The sequence below is a fragment of the Phyllobates terribilis genome, unplaced genomic scaffold, assembly GCF_046119375.1.
Source record: "Phyllobates terribilis strain yellow unplaced genomic scaffold, ASM4611937v1 Scaffold_10__3_contigs__length_209671492, whole genome shotgun sequence".
Lineage (NCBI taxonomy): Eukaryota > Metazoa > Chordata > Amphibia > Anura > Dendrobatidae > Phyllobates > Phyllobates terribilis.
Window position 1 is genome coordinate 189,137,466 of NW_027362770.1, and position 14,645 is coordinate 189,152,110.

Below are 14,645 nucleotides of genomic sequence, written 5' to 3' on the forward strand. Positions count from 1 at the left end.
GACTCTTCCATGTTCTTATTGTTAATGTTCTGAAAACAGTGAAAAAAGCTTAAAAAAAAAGCTTCAAAATGCGGTTTACCGATGTCCTCTTTTCAGCTCCAACAGCCAAAATCCAGTGTTCTTTGAGCTCGCGGAGACTCTTCACTTACCCCAAAATGCAGTGGGAATATGCAAATTATCTCCTCAGGACTCCTCCCCTGGTTTACCGATGTCCTCTTTTCAGCTCCAACAGCCAAAATCCAGTGTTCTTTGAGCTCGCGGAGACTCTTCACTTACTCCAAAATGCAGTGGGAATATGCAAATTATCTCCTCAGGACTCCTCCCCTGGTTTACCGATGTCCTCTTTTCAGCTCCAACAGCCAAAATCCAGTGTTCTTTGAGGTCGCGGAGACTCTTCACTTACCCCAAAATGCAGTGGGAATATGCAAATTATCTCCTCAGGACTCCTCCCCTGGTTTACCGATGTCCTCTTTTCAGCTCCAACAGCCAAAATCCAGTGTTCTTTGAGCTCGCGGAGACTCTTCACTTACCCCAAAATGCAGTGGGAATATGCAAATTATCTCCTCAGGACTCCTCCCCTGGTTTACCGATGTCCTCTTTTCAGCTCCAACAGCCAAAATCCAGTGTTCTTTGAGCTCGCGGAGACTCTTCACTTACCCCAAAATGCAGTGGGAATATTGAAATTATCTCCTCAGGACTCCTCCCCTGGTTTACCGATGTCCTCTTTTCAGCTCCAACAGCCAAAATCCAGTGTTCTTTGAGCTCGCGGAGACTCTTCACTTACTCCAAAATGCAGTGGGAATATGCAAATTATCTCCTCAGGACTCCTCCCCTGGTTTACCGATGTCCTCTTTTCAGCTCCAACAGCCAAAATCCAGTGTTCTTTGAGCTCGCGGAGACTCTTCACTTACCCCAAAATGCAGTGGGAATATGCAAATTATCTCCTCAGGACTCCTCCCCTGGTTTACCGATGTCCTCTTTTCAGCTCCAACAGCCAAAATCCAGTGTTCTTTGAGCTCGCGGAGACTCTTCACTTACCCCAAAATGCAGTGGGAATATGCAAATTATCTCCTCAGGACTCCTCCCCTGGTTTACCGATGTCCTCTTTTCAGCTCCAACAGCCAAAATCCAGTGTTCTTTGAGCTCGCGGAGACTCTTCACTTACTCCAAAATGCAGTGGGAATATGCAAATTATCTCCTCAGGACTCCTCCCCTGGTTTACCGATGTCCTCTTTTCAGCTCCAACAGCCAAAATCCAGTGTTCTTTGAGCTCGCGGAGACTCTTCACTTACCCCAAAATGCAGTGGGAATATGCAAATTATCTCCTCAGGACTCCTCCCCTGGTTTACCGATGTCCTCTTTTCAGCTCCAACAGCCAAAATCCAGTGTTCTTTGAGCTCGCGGAGACTCTTCACTTACCCCAAAATGCAGTGGGAATATGCAAATTATCTCCTCAGGACTCCTCCCCTGGTTCTTGTAAAGATTAGTCAGTAGAGACCATAAAAGCTCACAGACAAGTGTCATAAGTATCATGAGGTTTAACCTGAAATACTCAGTCCCCTTTAACAAAACTTGGGAGAGCATCATATAGTTGTGGCCATGTCACTCACGTGTCCCAGCTCCTGTGCCAGGCTTTGCTTCCTTTTCCTATAGCCGGCTCTCACTATGCTAGTTTGCACCAGGTTTCTGTGGTAACTCAGCAAGCACCTCTGATGTCATCATCCAAGACCTTTTAAGGCCATCTCAGGCAGTTATGTGCTGCCTGAGTAGTGAGGTAGTAATGCACTCTTCCACTTGGTTCTGCTCCTGCCAGGTGTTTAATTATCTGCTATTCTGCAAAAAGCTTCTACCACCAGCTCAGTCCTGCTAATACTTGTGCTGTTCTCACCTACATCTCTGCTTTAACTCATCTCTGCTAATACTAATGCTGTTCACACCTAGACCTCTGCTGCAACAAGATATCTGATAACAAACTTATCTCTGCTAATCTGGTGCTACCACATCTACAACTCAGTTGTGTCTTGTTACCAAATAACAATTCACATCAGCTATCAGGGTGCTACCACATTTCATATTCTGCTGTTCCAGTGCAGTCCGCAAATTTGGCTCTGCAGCATCCAGTGCTTCCTAGTTTGCTTATCCATCTGCCATCCTGCATATCCAGCTGCACTAGCCTTGCTTTTCCACGTGCTGTCTGACAAGTCCAGCTTTGCTGTACCACTGCCACTTGTCTTTGATGTTCTACATGCTGTCTGACAAGTCCAGCTTCAGTGTATCATCACCACGGGTCCAAGCTCTTTTGCATAGCTTGGACCAGTGTTCTACATAGCTTGGACAAACAGGCAATCCCGGCATGTGTCACAGCTGCAACACATGCAGCCGCGATAGCTTAAATCTGGATGCCGAGCACGCCGAAACTACTCGGCGAGTACCCAAGTGTGCTCGTTTAAAGGGTTAAACGAGCGCGCTCATTCATCACTAATGGGGAACAATCTTTACTCTAATTAGCTAATTATGGACAAATGGACAATCTCTTTGTAATTACTTCACCTATTTTATGTTTTGCTGCAATGATTCATTTAGGTGGACAATTCAATAAACCACTACATTTTTTATAAGAATTATTGTGACATTTCCTTTGGAGTATCGCATCTGGTAAGAAGTCCTGAATAAATAAATATACAAAATAAGAATATTTAACACACCGTGATCTTTTGAATCTTTTGAATTATAAGGATTTGTTTTAACAGTTTGATGGCCATTATGGGTTCAGAAAAATTATTTATGATTATCCTGATTCCGCACTGAAGTGAATTCCGAAAAAATGGAATGTTGGCAAAAGCAGGTTCTTGTACATTTTGAGTAGAATTCAATACCATTTGAATTTATTCTCTCAGCTCTGGTCCTTGTTAGTAAGACTACTGCACGTCTATTGGCTCTACGGCCGTTTCTGATCATACTCACATCCCAAATAAAACACAGTTTGCTAAAAGATTCACGTTAACTCAAGATTATAGTTCAAGCTTTACAATTATTAAAAACAAAAAAAGGAATTAATAAGACTTTAGTGCTGGAAATGAAAAATATAGAAACTCTACATTTTCCTTTTCCTCTGTTTTTCTCTTTATGCCCAACATAAAACATATGAAGTAAAAGACACTGGTTTTGACTCTGCATCAGTTAAATGCTTCATCTGAGTCCTCAAAAGCCATTTTGCTGTAGACAGTCAGGTACCTCAAGGCCTTGGACTTGCAGGGGTTAAGCTACTTGCTTTGAGTCTGTAGATCCTGAGACAAGCCGCTCCCTTTCTGGTTAATGTGGATCACACCCACTGGACGATTATTGGAGGACTAGATGGTGGCCCGATTCTAATGCATCGGGTATTCTAGAATAGGTATGCGGCCGACCGGGCGCAATCAGCAATGCGGTGTTTAAATTTGGCGCCAAAATCGCTGATTGGTCGACGCCGGCAACCGCGACCAATCAGCAAAGCGGTGTTAAAATTTGGCGCCAAAATCGCTGATTGGTCGACGCCGGCAACCGCGACCAATCAGCAAAGCGGTGTTAAAATTTGGCGCCTATATCGCAGATTGGTCACGGCCGCCGGCCGCGACCAATCATCAGAGCTGCGTTTAAATTTACAGCTTATATCGCTGATGGGTCGCGGCCGGCCACCGCGACCAATCAGCAGAGCTGCGTTTAAATGTGCCGCCCATCTCGCTGATTGGTCGCGGCCGGCCACCGTTACCAATGAGCAGAGCGGCGTTTAAATTTGCCGGCCATCTCGCTGATTGGTCGCGGCCGGCCACCGCGACCAATCAGCAGAGCGGCGTTTAAATTTGCCGCCCTTCTCGCTGATTGGTCGCGGCCAGCCACCGCGACCAATCAGCAGAGCGGCATTTAAATTTGCCGCCCTTCTCGCTGATTGGTCGCGGCCAGCCACCGCGACCAATCAGCAGAGCGGCGTTTAAATTTGCCGGCCATCTCGCTGATTGGTCGCGGTAGCCGGGTCCGAAGACCACGACCAATCATCGAATCGTCTTGGTGAGCACCAGGGAGCGGCGCTGCCTGTGCGGGTACTTCCGCTGCGAGAACCCGGGACATGAGCGGGCGCTCGCAGCAGAAGTATCCCGACCCGCAGCAGCGCTCTCCGGTCCTCTCTTCCGCATGGAGGTCAGCGACGCCGGCGGTCCTTCCGCTGCTACCGGCTGGGAGATGAGCGCCTCGCGCCGCTCATCTCCCGGCTGCATCTCCGTCCGGCAGATGGGTCCGGCGGTCGAGGTCCTTCTGCTGGTACCGGCCGGGAGATGAGCGCCTCGCGCCGCTCATCTCCCGGCTGCATCGCCGCTGAGCTCCGTCCCGCAGATGAGCCGCTAACGGCCGCCATCTTTTTTCAGAAATCCGGCGGCGCTGATTGGCCGCTGCCAGACCAATGAGCGACGCGGGATTTCCTGGACAGACAGACAGACAGAAAGACAGACAGACGGGATAAGACGATTATATATATAGATTCTTTCATTTCTTCCTGCTGCAGAATTGGCTTCTGCTGGTCTGAGAAAGGAGCTGGAATGTTCCGTCTGTCTGACCCTGTATACAGATCCTGTAACCCTGAGGTGTGGACACAACTTCTGCCGGGTCTGTATTGATCAGAACCTGAATACACAGGACGAGTCTGGAGTTTATTCCTGTCCTGAATGTAGAGAAGAGTTTCAGGAGCGGCCGACACCGGAGAGGAACATAACTCTACATAATGTAGTGGAGCATTTCCTGTCTTCGCAGCCAGATCAGGAGAAGATCACCGGGATCCGCTGCACTTACTGTATTCACTCTCCTGCACCTGCTGTTAGATCCTGTCTACACTGTGAGGCTTCTCTGTGTGATAATCACCTGAGGGGTCACAGCAAAGGACCAGAACACGTCCTCACTGATCCCAGCACTTCTCTGGAGACCAAGAAATGTTCTGTACATAAGAAGATCCTGGAATATTACTGCACTGAGGACGCTGCTTGTATCTGTGTGTCCTGCAGTTTGGTCGGAGAACATCGGGGACATCAGGTGGTGAGGCTGAATGAGGCCTCTGAGAAGAAGAAACTGAGAGATGTCCTTCAGAAACTGATCACAAGGAGAGAGAAGACTGAGTAAAGAGTCCGGAGTCTGGAGGAGCAAAGGAGAAAAGCTCAAGATAAAATATCTAGAGAATCAGAGAGAGTCACTGCCCTGTTTATAGATTTCAGGAGACGGGTGGACGACCTGGAGAAGAAGGTCCTGAGTGAGATCTCTAGGCAGGAAGAGCAGGAGTCACAGTCACTGTCCGATGTGATCCAGAAGCTGGAAATAAAGAAGGACGAGCTGTCCAGGAAGATGAGGCACATTGAGGAACTGTGTAACATGATTGATCCACTGACTGTCTTACGGGAACCAGACACCGGTTACTTGTGTGATCCTGAGGAGGAAGAAGGTGATGGAGGTGATGAGGACACAGGAGGACATGATGGAGGTGATGAGGACAAGGGAGGACATGATGGAGGTGATGAGGACACAGGGGGACATGATGGAGGTGATGAGGACACAGGGGGACATGATGGAGGTGATAAGGACACGGGGGAGACATGATGGAGGTGATGATGACATAGGGAGACATGATGGAGGTGATGAGGACACAGGGAGACATGATGGAGGTGATAAGGACACAGGAGGACATGATGGAGGTGATGAGGACACAGGGGGACATGATGGAGGTGATGAGGACACAGGAGGACATGATGGAGGTGATGAGGACACAGGGGGACATGATGGAGGTGATGAGGACACAGGGGAACATGATGGAGGTGATGAGGACACAGGAGGACATGATGGAGGTGATGAGGACACAGGAGGACATGATGGAGGTGATGAGGACACAGGGAGACATGATGGAGGTGATGAGGACACAGGAGGACATGATGGAGGTGATGAGGACACAGGGGAACATGATGGAGGTGATGAGGACACAGGAGGACATGATGGAGGTGATGAAGACACAGGGGGACATGATGAAGGTGATGAGGACACAGGGGAACATGATGGAGGTGATGAGGACACAGGAGGACATGATGGAGGTGATGAGGACACAGGGAGACATGATGGAGGTGATGAGGACACAGGGGAACATGATGGAGGTGATGAGGACACAGGAGGACATGATGGAGGTGATAAGGACACAGGAGGACATGATGGAGGTGATAAGGACACAGGAGGACATGATGGAGGTGATGAGGACACTGGGAGACATGATGGAGGTGATGAGGACACAGGAGGACATGATGGAGGTGATGAGGACACAGGAGGACATGATGGAGGTGATGAGGGCACAGGAGGACATGATGGAGGTGATGAGGACACAGGGGAACATGATGGAGGTGATGAGGACACAGGAGGACATGATGGAGGTGATGAGGACACAGGAGGACATGATGGAGGTGATGAGGACACAGGAGGACATGATGGAGGTGATGAGGACACAGGAGGACATGATATGGCTACAGGTGAACCTGTTAACATTCGTGATTTAGAAGGGATGTTACATGCAGGTCTCTCTAATATAATGACTTTTCTACCTATCGTCTCACCTGCAAAACAAAACAGAGAAAGGCCACGCTCACCTAACTTCCGATCTTCCAGCCACAGACGAACTTTACCAGGTGCAAAATATGGAGGAGATGATGTAATGGTCAGGCCTGGAGGAGCTGGAGGGAGAGTAATGGCTGCAGGGACAATAGGGATGTATGGAGAGGATCCTGCAGACATATTACTGGATGTAAACACGGCTCATAATAATCTCCTTATATCAGACGACCTGAAAACTGCGACCTGGACAAGAATAACAAAGAATCGTCCAGAAACAGCAGAGAGATTCCTGTATAATCAGGTGATGAGCAGGAGGGGATTTACCTCAGGACGACATTACTGGGATGTGGAGATCTGTGGATCGGGGGGGTGGTGCGTGGGGATGTGTTACCCCAGTATAAAGAGAAGGCAGCATAAGTCATACTTTGGATGTAATACTAAATCCTGGGCTTTATATGGAGGGATGGTGTTCAATAACTATAATAAGTATTTATTGTTGCATGGTAGTGAAGAGATCCAGTTGCCTCAGCAGATCTCCAGTGATGGAGTCAGGATATGTCTGGATTATGAGGCCGGGCAGCTGTCCTTTTATGAGCTGTGTGACCCCATCAGACACTTACACACCTTCACTGTCGCCTTCACCGAGCCCCTTCATGCTGTATTATTCGTATGTGATGGTTCTATGAAGCTCGGAGAATCATCCATAATTATGGAAGAAATCCACCCCAAGAGCTATAACGTTTTGTTTTATTTTTCTCTGGATGTAGCTTGTTTCTTGGGATGTAGTGTTATATTTTTTGATGCCACTATTTTTGGGTATAATTAAAGTCTAAATTACTTCTTTTTTTTTAAAATGAAAAAATATATATGTTTCTTTTAATATTTTCTTGAGATAATGTTTGGTCACCGCTTGGCAAGAGCGATGCTTTTTACCTTTTGTTTAGCTGTAGAAGGACATGTTGTACTATTCATCGATAAACCTCATGGCGGGATGTTCACAGCTCCAGTACATATATATTTTCTAGTCTGATGGTCCCTGTTTTGGTTAGTCTGGGATAAACTAGCAAACCAGTTCTAATGGCGTGATGGCAGTAAGACTGGTCCTTGTAGTAAGAGATGTTTCGAGGTAGGACTACACCTTAGGTCTCATTCAGACGTCCATTTTTCATGAACGTGTTCTATCTGTGTTTTTCATGGATAAAACACACATCCGTCATAGTCTATGTGGCTGTTCACATATCTGTGATGTTTTTGGAGACACTGCTGTTTTTGATAAACGTTACCAATACGTATGGGTCCATGAAAATTATAGATGTCACACCATCCATGGACGAAGCATTTCATGTGTGAAACGCGCGTCGGGTGCATGGTGGGTGCCTGTGCCACTGACCTGAGCTCGTTGGTAATTATGGTTATATCTCAGTCTCTTTAATAGTCCCTTTGGGCATTGATATTTATACATGTAATTGTACTGGGATGATTGACCAACAGAGGTTATTTATTAACTATTAATTTATATATTTATGGATTGTTATTATTCTCTGTAACAAGTATATATATTTTCTCTGTTGCTCGATGTATTTAATATCTTATTTTGTACTGATTATCAACTATATGCCTATGTTAGCTACTTGAATGACATAGTTGTTAGCTTATACATATTATGGGTCCGGGCACCCTACCACCATTTTCATCTGTGGTGTGCCTTGTTTTTATTATTGTTGTATGTACTTTTTAATGTTTTCATTAAAGTATTGGCAATTTTCAACTTTGGGTCATATAGTTGTTTTTTTGCCCTTATTACTTTTGGTGTATTCTAGGTCTGTTTGGCCCATTAGATTCATTGGTGTCTTTTGGCTTAAAGGGGTTGAAAAACCTTAATCAAGGGAGGTAAAAAATGTCACTACTCAACTCCTAGACCGGTGTTATTCATTCCTTTGCACTAGCTGCCGTGTCCTGCGCCCGCTGACTGGCATGAGCACTGCCGTATGATGGCTGATGCCTTCACAATTCTGTCCGGGCATATCAGCAGCAAGTGTGGAGGTTCGGTGCCGGTCTGGGAAGTGTTGATCTTTTTATTTTTCCCACCTCCGTGGGCCCATTGGTATGGGGTTGTGCAGAAGTAGACAATCCCTTTAAATCTCTGCTGCCTAAGAGTGTGATTTTGTTTTTGTGTGATTAACCCTTATACATTAATGAGTGATGCTTTGTTATTATAATTTTATGTAATAAATGCAACGATAAGAAAACATGTCTGAACGTTGTGATGATTTGTCCTGTGAGTGGAAGGTGGAATTGGCACATCGGGAGTCAGGTGTTTTGTCTTTTTTTAGTGCTCATGCAGACGAGCATATAAATTGGATGTTTGGTAATCTTTGACGACCACATGATGTGGACATTTGAAACCCCAGTTTTCTGTCCAGCGGCTTTCTACTCTTCGCCCGTTGTAAGCACTTGGACAAGTAGTTGTCATGGTCAGAAAAGACTTTCTAGAAGAGACCACAGAATAACCACAGGCCAGACCCCCAAAACTAATACTGACCACAGAATAGATACAGACCCCCAGTGCAGACCCCCAAAACTAATAAGGACCACAGAATAGATACAGACCCCCAGTGCAGACCCCCAAAACTAATAAGGACCACAGAATAGGTACAAACCACAAAGCAGATCCCCAAAACTAATACGGACCACAGAATAGATAGAGACCCACCAAACTAATACACACTATAGAGTAGATGCAAAACCCAGAGCAGACCCTGAAAACTAATACGGACCACAGAATAGATACAGATCTAAGAGCAGACGCCCAAAACTAATACAGTTCACAGAATACTGACCCCAGAGCAGACCACCAAAACTAATACGGACCACAGAATAGATACAGACCCCAGAGCATACCCCCAAAACTAATACAGACCACAGAATAGATAAAGACCCCAGAATAAATACTGTACAGACCAAAGGGCAGACTCCAAAATCTAATACAAACCATTGGACAGGCAGTGGCTGAGAATAACCTATATTTGTAATATTTCCATCCATTCTCTGAAAGATATTTCATAAAATAAATGTATTCTTTCCTGCACAGCTCAGGACAGCAGGTCATCAGCGAACTGTAGGAGGATTGTCCCGGAATATTGGGGGCTCATCCTTCCAGCAGGATGAAGAGGGCAAAAAATGTGTTTCCAATCACTCAACGCAGCTTGTATGTTGCTTTCCCGTGATAATATAGGCAAACATGTGGCCTATTCAGTGGAAGCATCTTCTCATGGGTAGAGATGAGGGGATCATTTTTCCCTAGCAAAATAAACGTAAGATGTAAAAAAAAAAAAATCCTTAGCCTCTTCCACCGCTCACTTCTCCAACATCTCCGTACCACCTGTCCAGTCCTTACCACATCTTCAGATCACTGCTATTCGGACTGAAATCCTCAGGTCTCTTACTCCTTTGATGAAGGCCCGGGAGGGTTCTGCGCATGTTGGCACAAGGTCACGGTGCACACCATGATGTCATGACAGTGACCCTTTGAATGCTTGCGCAGAACTCTCACCAGCCGCCATCAAAGCCCGAGGTCTGGAGCCAATGTGGGAGTGTAACATGTTGTGGGGTGGTAGCCATAGGCGAGGTACTTGTCTCTTGCGCCCCGACACATTACATGGAGGTGGGGGTCCTGTCTGGGTGTGTGGATTTGTGCTTTGGGGGGCGTTACGCCCTTGCTGGCCACATGTTACTGATGGCTTGGATTGGCCAGTACCAGATGTTTCACAGTTCAATGAGGGAGACCACCAGTCAAAAATAAACTTTTCAGTAATCGATAACTTGGTAGGAATTATGTACAGTAGACAACTTGATGAACGTTTCCTTCACAATGGCATTTTTCACACAGTTTCAATTCCTTCCTCTTTACTCGCTTGTCCTCTATTTTCACCGTTCCTCTCTACCTCACCACAGCCCCCCTCATTACTACAGTCCAGTTAACAAGAGTCCTAATCTCAAGTTCTGCATCTTCTTTCTCCTCTAGGGAACTACATTGCCAGCATGCCCGATACTTATCTCCTCTGTCCCTGATGCTCTGTAACACCTGCCCGGGGCACTCTCTTTGTCTCATGTACTCTGTCCTGTCTTGGCTCATTACCTTTCTGAGTTATAAACTCTGGGCCGTACTGCTAGGCGTCCTTCTCCTGGACCTGTCTTCGATCGATCACTCCGCCTTTCGGTCACTTTTCTCCTACTTTCCGCTACGATCTCACTATCCTCTGTCTCTGCTCTCACGTTAGGGACACCCTTGCCATGCGACACTGCTCACTGATCAGACCTAAGGTCTGCTCTGTACGCACGCTGGGCCCTATCTGACGTTCTGACAGGAAACTGTCTCTGCCCCTTCAGCTTAGGTCCTCCCACTTTGGGCTAGTCCCAATCTTAAACTCTAGCTCTCCCTATTCTCAGGCAACATACAATACCAACATTATTAACGCATATCACAATTCACATTACACAATTTAACATTAAACTTGTTCTTCAAGGGGAACATGGTGTAGCTCCGGTGCCTCTGCCTTCTGCCTCCCTCCCCCAGCAGAGACCCTGACTTTCTCACCGCCACAGCCCCTGTCCCGCACGTCCTTCTTCCTCCACGTCTACCAATCGCGCGCAGGTCCCAGGGGCTTATGCTTAGGGCGTGCGCGCCCTCCCTCTTAAAGGGACCGAGCACGTTGCCCTAATGTGTCCCCAGCCAATAAGTGGGTGACACCTTCTATTTAAGGCACCTCCTCCAATATGGAGGTGCCTGAGCAATGTTGTTTGTTTGCCTTGCATGCTTCTAGTTGTCAGGTTCCCCAAGTCCACCCGTCTGCTATCTACTCTGTCTGCTCGTACCAGTCTGCGCTCTTCTGCCCAACAGCCGGTCCAGTCCGCACCTGCCAGTGCTCATCTGTCTAACAGCAGTTCCACTCTGCACCTGCCAGTGCTCATCTGTCTAACAGCCGTTCCACTCTGCACCTGCCAGTGCTCATCTGTCTAACAGCTGGTACAGTCCACAGCTGCCAGAGCTTATCTGTTCCTCAGCTGATCCCATCTGCACCCGGGGTTCCAGTGTTCCTACAGTGCCTGTGATGCGCCCAGGGGAATGGGGATGACTCGGTGCCCCGGCCTTGTTGTTGCCTGACCTTGGCGGATGTCGCAGTGGTCGGCTCCCGGGCCCGTACCCTGGAGTCACTCTTAAAAAGAAGGGGGAAAGTTATATGGGATAGGGAATGTTCGTGACGCCAGCTGTGGTGTCTGGTGAGGATCACCAGCGCTGCAACAGTCCTCTGAGGCCGGTGTTCAGGCAGCTTAGTTGGTGCGGCTCCCCACAGGTGGAGCGGGGCCTCAGGGCAGCGTAGGAGAAGGGATGCAGGACAGAGGGGACCCAGCCGGGTCAGAGGAAGAATAGGCACACACACAACAGTTCACTTCAGTACCTTTACTGGTGGTGTTTCTGGCACGGTCCAGAGTACTTCAGGGTGAAGGGTGCATATCAGGACTCTCCCCAGTGAGCGGGTGTGGGGCCTCCTGTTCCTTGCCTTTCCTTGATAAGTTTCTGACCTCCCTGGAGCTAGGCCTAACTTGGTCTCTGTCTTGCACCTGCTGACCAGGTGGTAGGGCCTTCTGTTGGAGTTCACACTCCCTGGTCTCTGGGGCCTCCGTGACTCGTGACCCTGGTACGTAATCAGCTTTTGGTGTTCCTGGGACATATAGTTTGCCAGGGGTTCCGGTTGTTTCTGCTGGGTGTAAGGAATCCCTGCAGACGCGGACCCGGTGTCCGGTATATGCTCTTGGGGTGAGTGGGTAAAGTTCCTCTGCCCCCTTTTGTTACTCTATTTCCACTCACCTTCGGCCACGCTCGGGGCCCTCATGAGGCTTCACACGGGCAGTAGGCCTCGCTACTCTTCACCGCTCTTGTGGCGTCGGCACGCGCTTGGCTCACTAACTCAAGCTCTCTGAGTCTGGACTAAACTGACTGAGCTCCTCTGCAGGCTAGCTTCTGCAGGAGCTCCTCTCAACAGACTGACCTTCTCACAGACTGTAGACTCCAGACTGACTGCCTAACTCCACCCTCCAGTATATATATCCCTATCCGGGCTCCCTCTGGTGGTACGAGGAGGTAGGGTGGAGGTGTGTGAATGCTATGAGGGCCTCTTGTGGAGAAGTCCGTCCATGCACCCCTCTGGGATCTGTGGCACCAATGCGCAGCAGGACGCCACATTCCCCCCTAGCAAAGCTCAGTACTCCCGGACAGAAGTAATTTTTATAACAGGTAACAACAATAACTCTTCCCTTTATGGGAGGCACTTTGCTTGAACGTTGCATAATAAAATATTATAAATAATAAATATATACATATATACAATAAGCAACCTTAGAATTTAAGTCTGTTCTGGTGAGGTCCCCTGACGGGGTGTCCATCTCACGGGTAAAGTACAAGGTAGCTAGAGGGACCTGTCCAAAGCAAACCCTCAACGTAGGCCCTGGGGTGGCTGCAGGGCATGGCGATCCTGAGTTGGACTTCCACTTCTGCCACGCCAGACAGGTTTTTGTTCTGAGGTCACCTAAAGGGGCACTCTAGGGAGTGCAATTATTTACAGCAAACAGTTTTTGGGCTGCACACAGTCCTCAGCCACAAAGTTCTTTATGTACCCTTACAGGTAACTAGAGATAACAAGGGAAGTGTCCATATCACTTAAATTGTCCATTAATAAGGCAAAGCACATATCAAGATATACATACATGAAAAATACACAAGACAATACCCCAGGGGCAACTATCTACACTGTCAGAGTTTCCTTCTCTATTCTCTGTATCTGACAGGGGTCTGACCTCGTGTGCTACGTGTCGACCTACTTGGTACTGGGATGCGTGAGGCACTAGTGTTTGCACTACCCCCCATTCTGTCAGTTCTAAGTGTTGGGGGACTGCAGGGTTGCCTTAACCTCTCTACGGGACTGGCAAGTATACCATTGGCGGGGCCTTCTTGCTCTGCTCCAACTGGGGATCCTTCTTCCGGGGATTCTTCTTGAGCAGGCTCTTCTGAAGCACTTACAGATTCTACTTGCTGTGGAGGGTCTTCTGGCTGTTGAAAGAAGTGGATCACAGGTATTATTACTGCTCCTCCTAGTTGAGGTCAATCTGCCGGGAAATCTCCTAAGTCAGTATTGAGTACTGCTTCTTTAGGCTCCTCCGGTACGGTGAGAGGCACTTCTTCTTGGGGCTTTAGCAGGTCTGGACACAACTTCAGATGGTCTCTAGATACTGTTGCAGTCGTTATTCCTCCGTCTTTGCTAATCAAACAGGTCTTCTTGTTATCAAATCTTGAATTTAACACAGTGTAGGGTTCTCTCTCCCACTGGTCATCAAGTTTGTGGTTTCTACTTTTCCTCTTTAACACCACTTTTCCTGGTGTGAAGGGTTCTGCGGGCACACTTTTATTGTAGTGGGCTTCCTGCTTGTCCCTTACCCAAGTGAGACTGTCTTCGACACAGGCCTGTACTCTTCTGTACTGCTCCTGTCTGGTCGTGTCCCAGTCCTCAGTGGACATATCTGCTTCTGGTTCTACTACACCAAGCTCCAGGTCCATGAGCAACTTCCTGGGTCTTGCTCGCATGAGATATGCTGGAGTACAATTGGTGGAACTCACAGGTATGTGGTTGTACAGATCTACCAGGTCAGGTAGTAGGTCTGGCCACTGATTTCTCTCCTCTAGTGGTAAGGTCTTCAGCAGGTCGATGACGATGTTATTCATCTTTTCACAGAGACCGTTGGTTTGGGGGTGGTACGGTGTAGTCCAGATCTTTTTACACCCATACAGATGGCAGAACTCCTTGAACAGTTCGGCTTCAAAGGCTGGGCCTTGATACATCAGCACCTGCTCCGGGAATCCATAGGGCCTGCAGAAGTACGCCTGAAACGTCCTCGCTGCTGTCTTTGCCGTCAGATCCTTGATGGGTGCGACCACCAGGAACCCGGAGTAGTGATCCACCATGGTCAGGGCATAGGAATATCCT

At 47.8% G+C, this 14,645-nt stretch overlaps 1 pseudogene; it reads left to right on the top strand.

Annotated features, from left to right (window-relative positions):
- Window positions 1-3,184: 3,184 nt before the first annotated feature.
- Window positions 3,185-7,432, top strand: LOC141164087 (uncharacterized; annotated as a pseudogene).
- The last annotated feature ends 7,213 nt before the right edge of the window (window positions 7,433-14,645 follow it).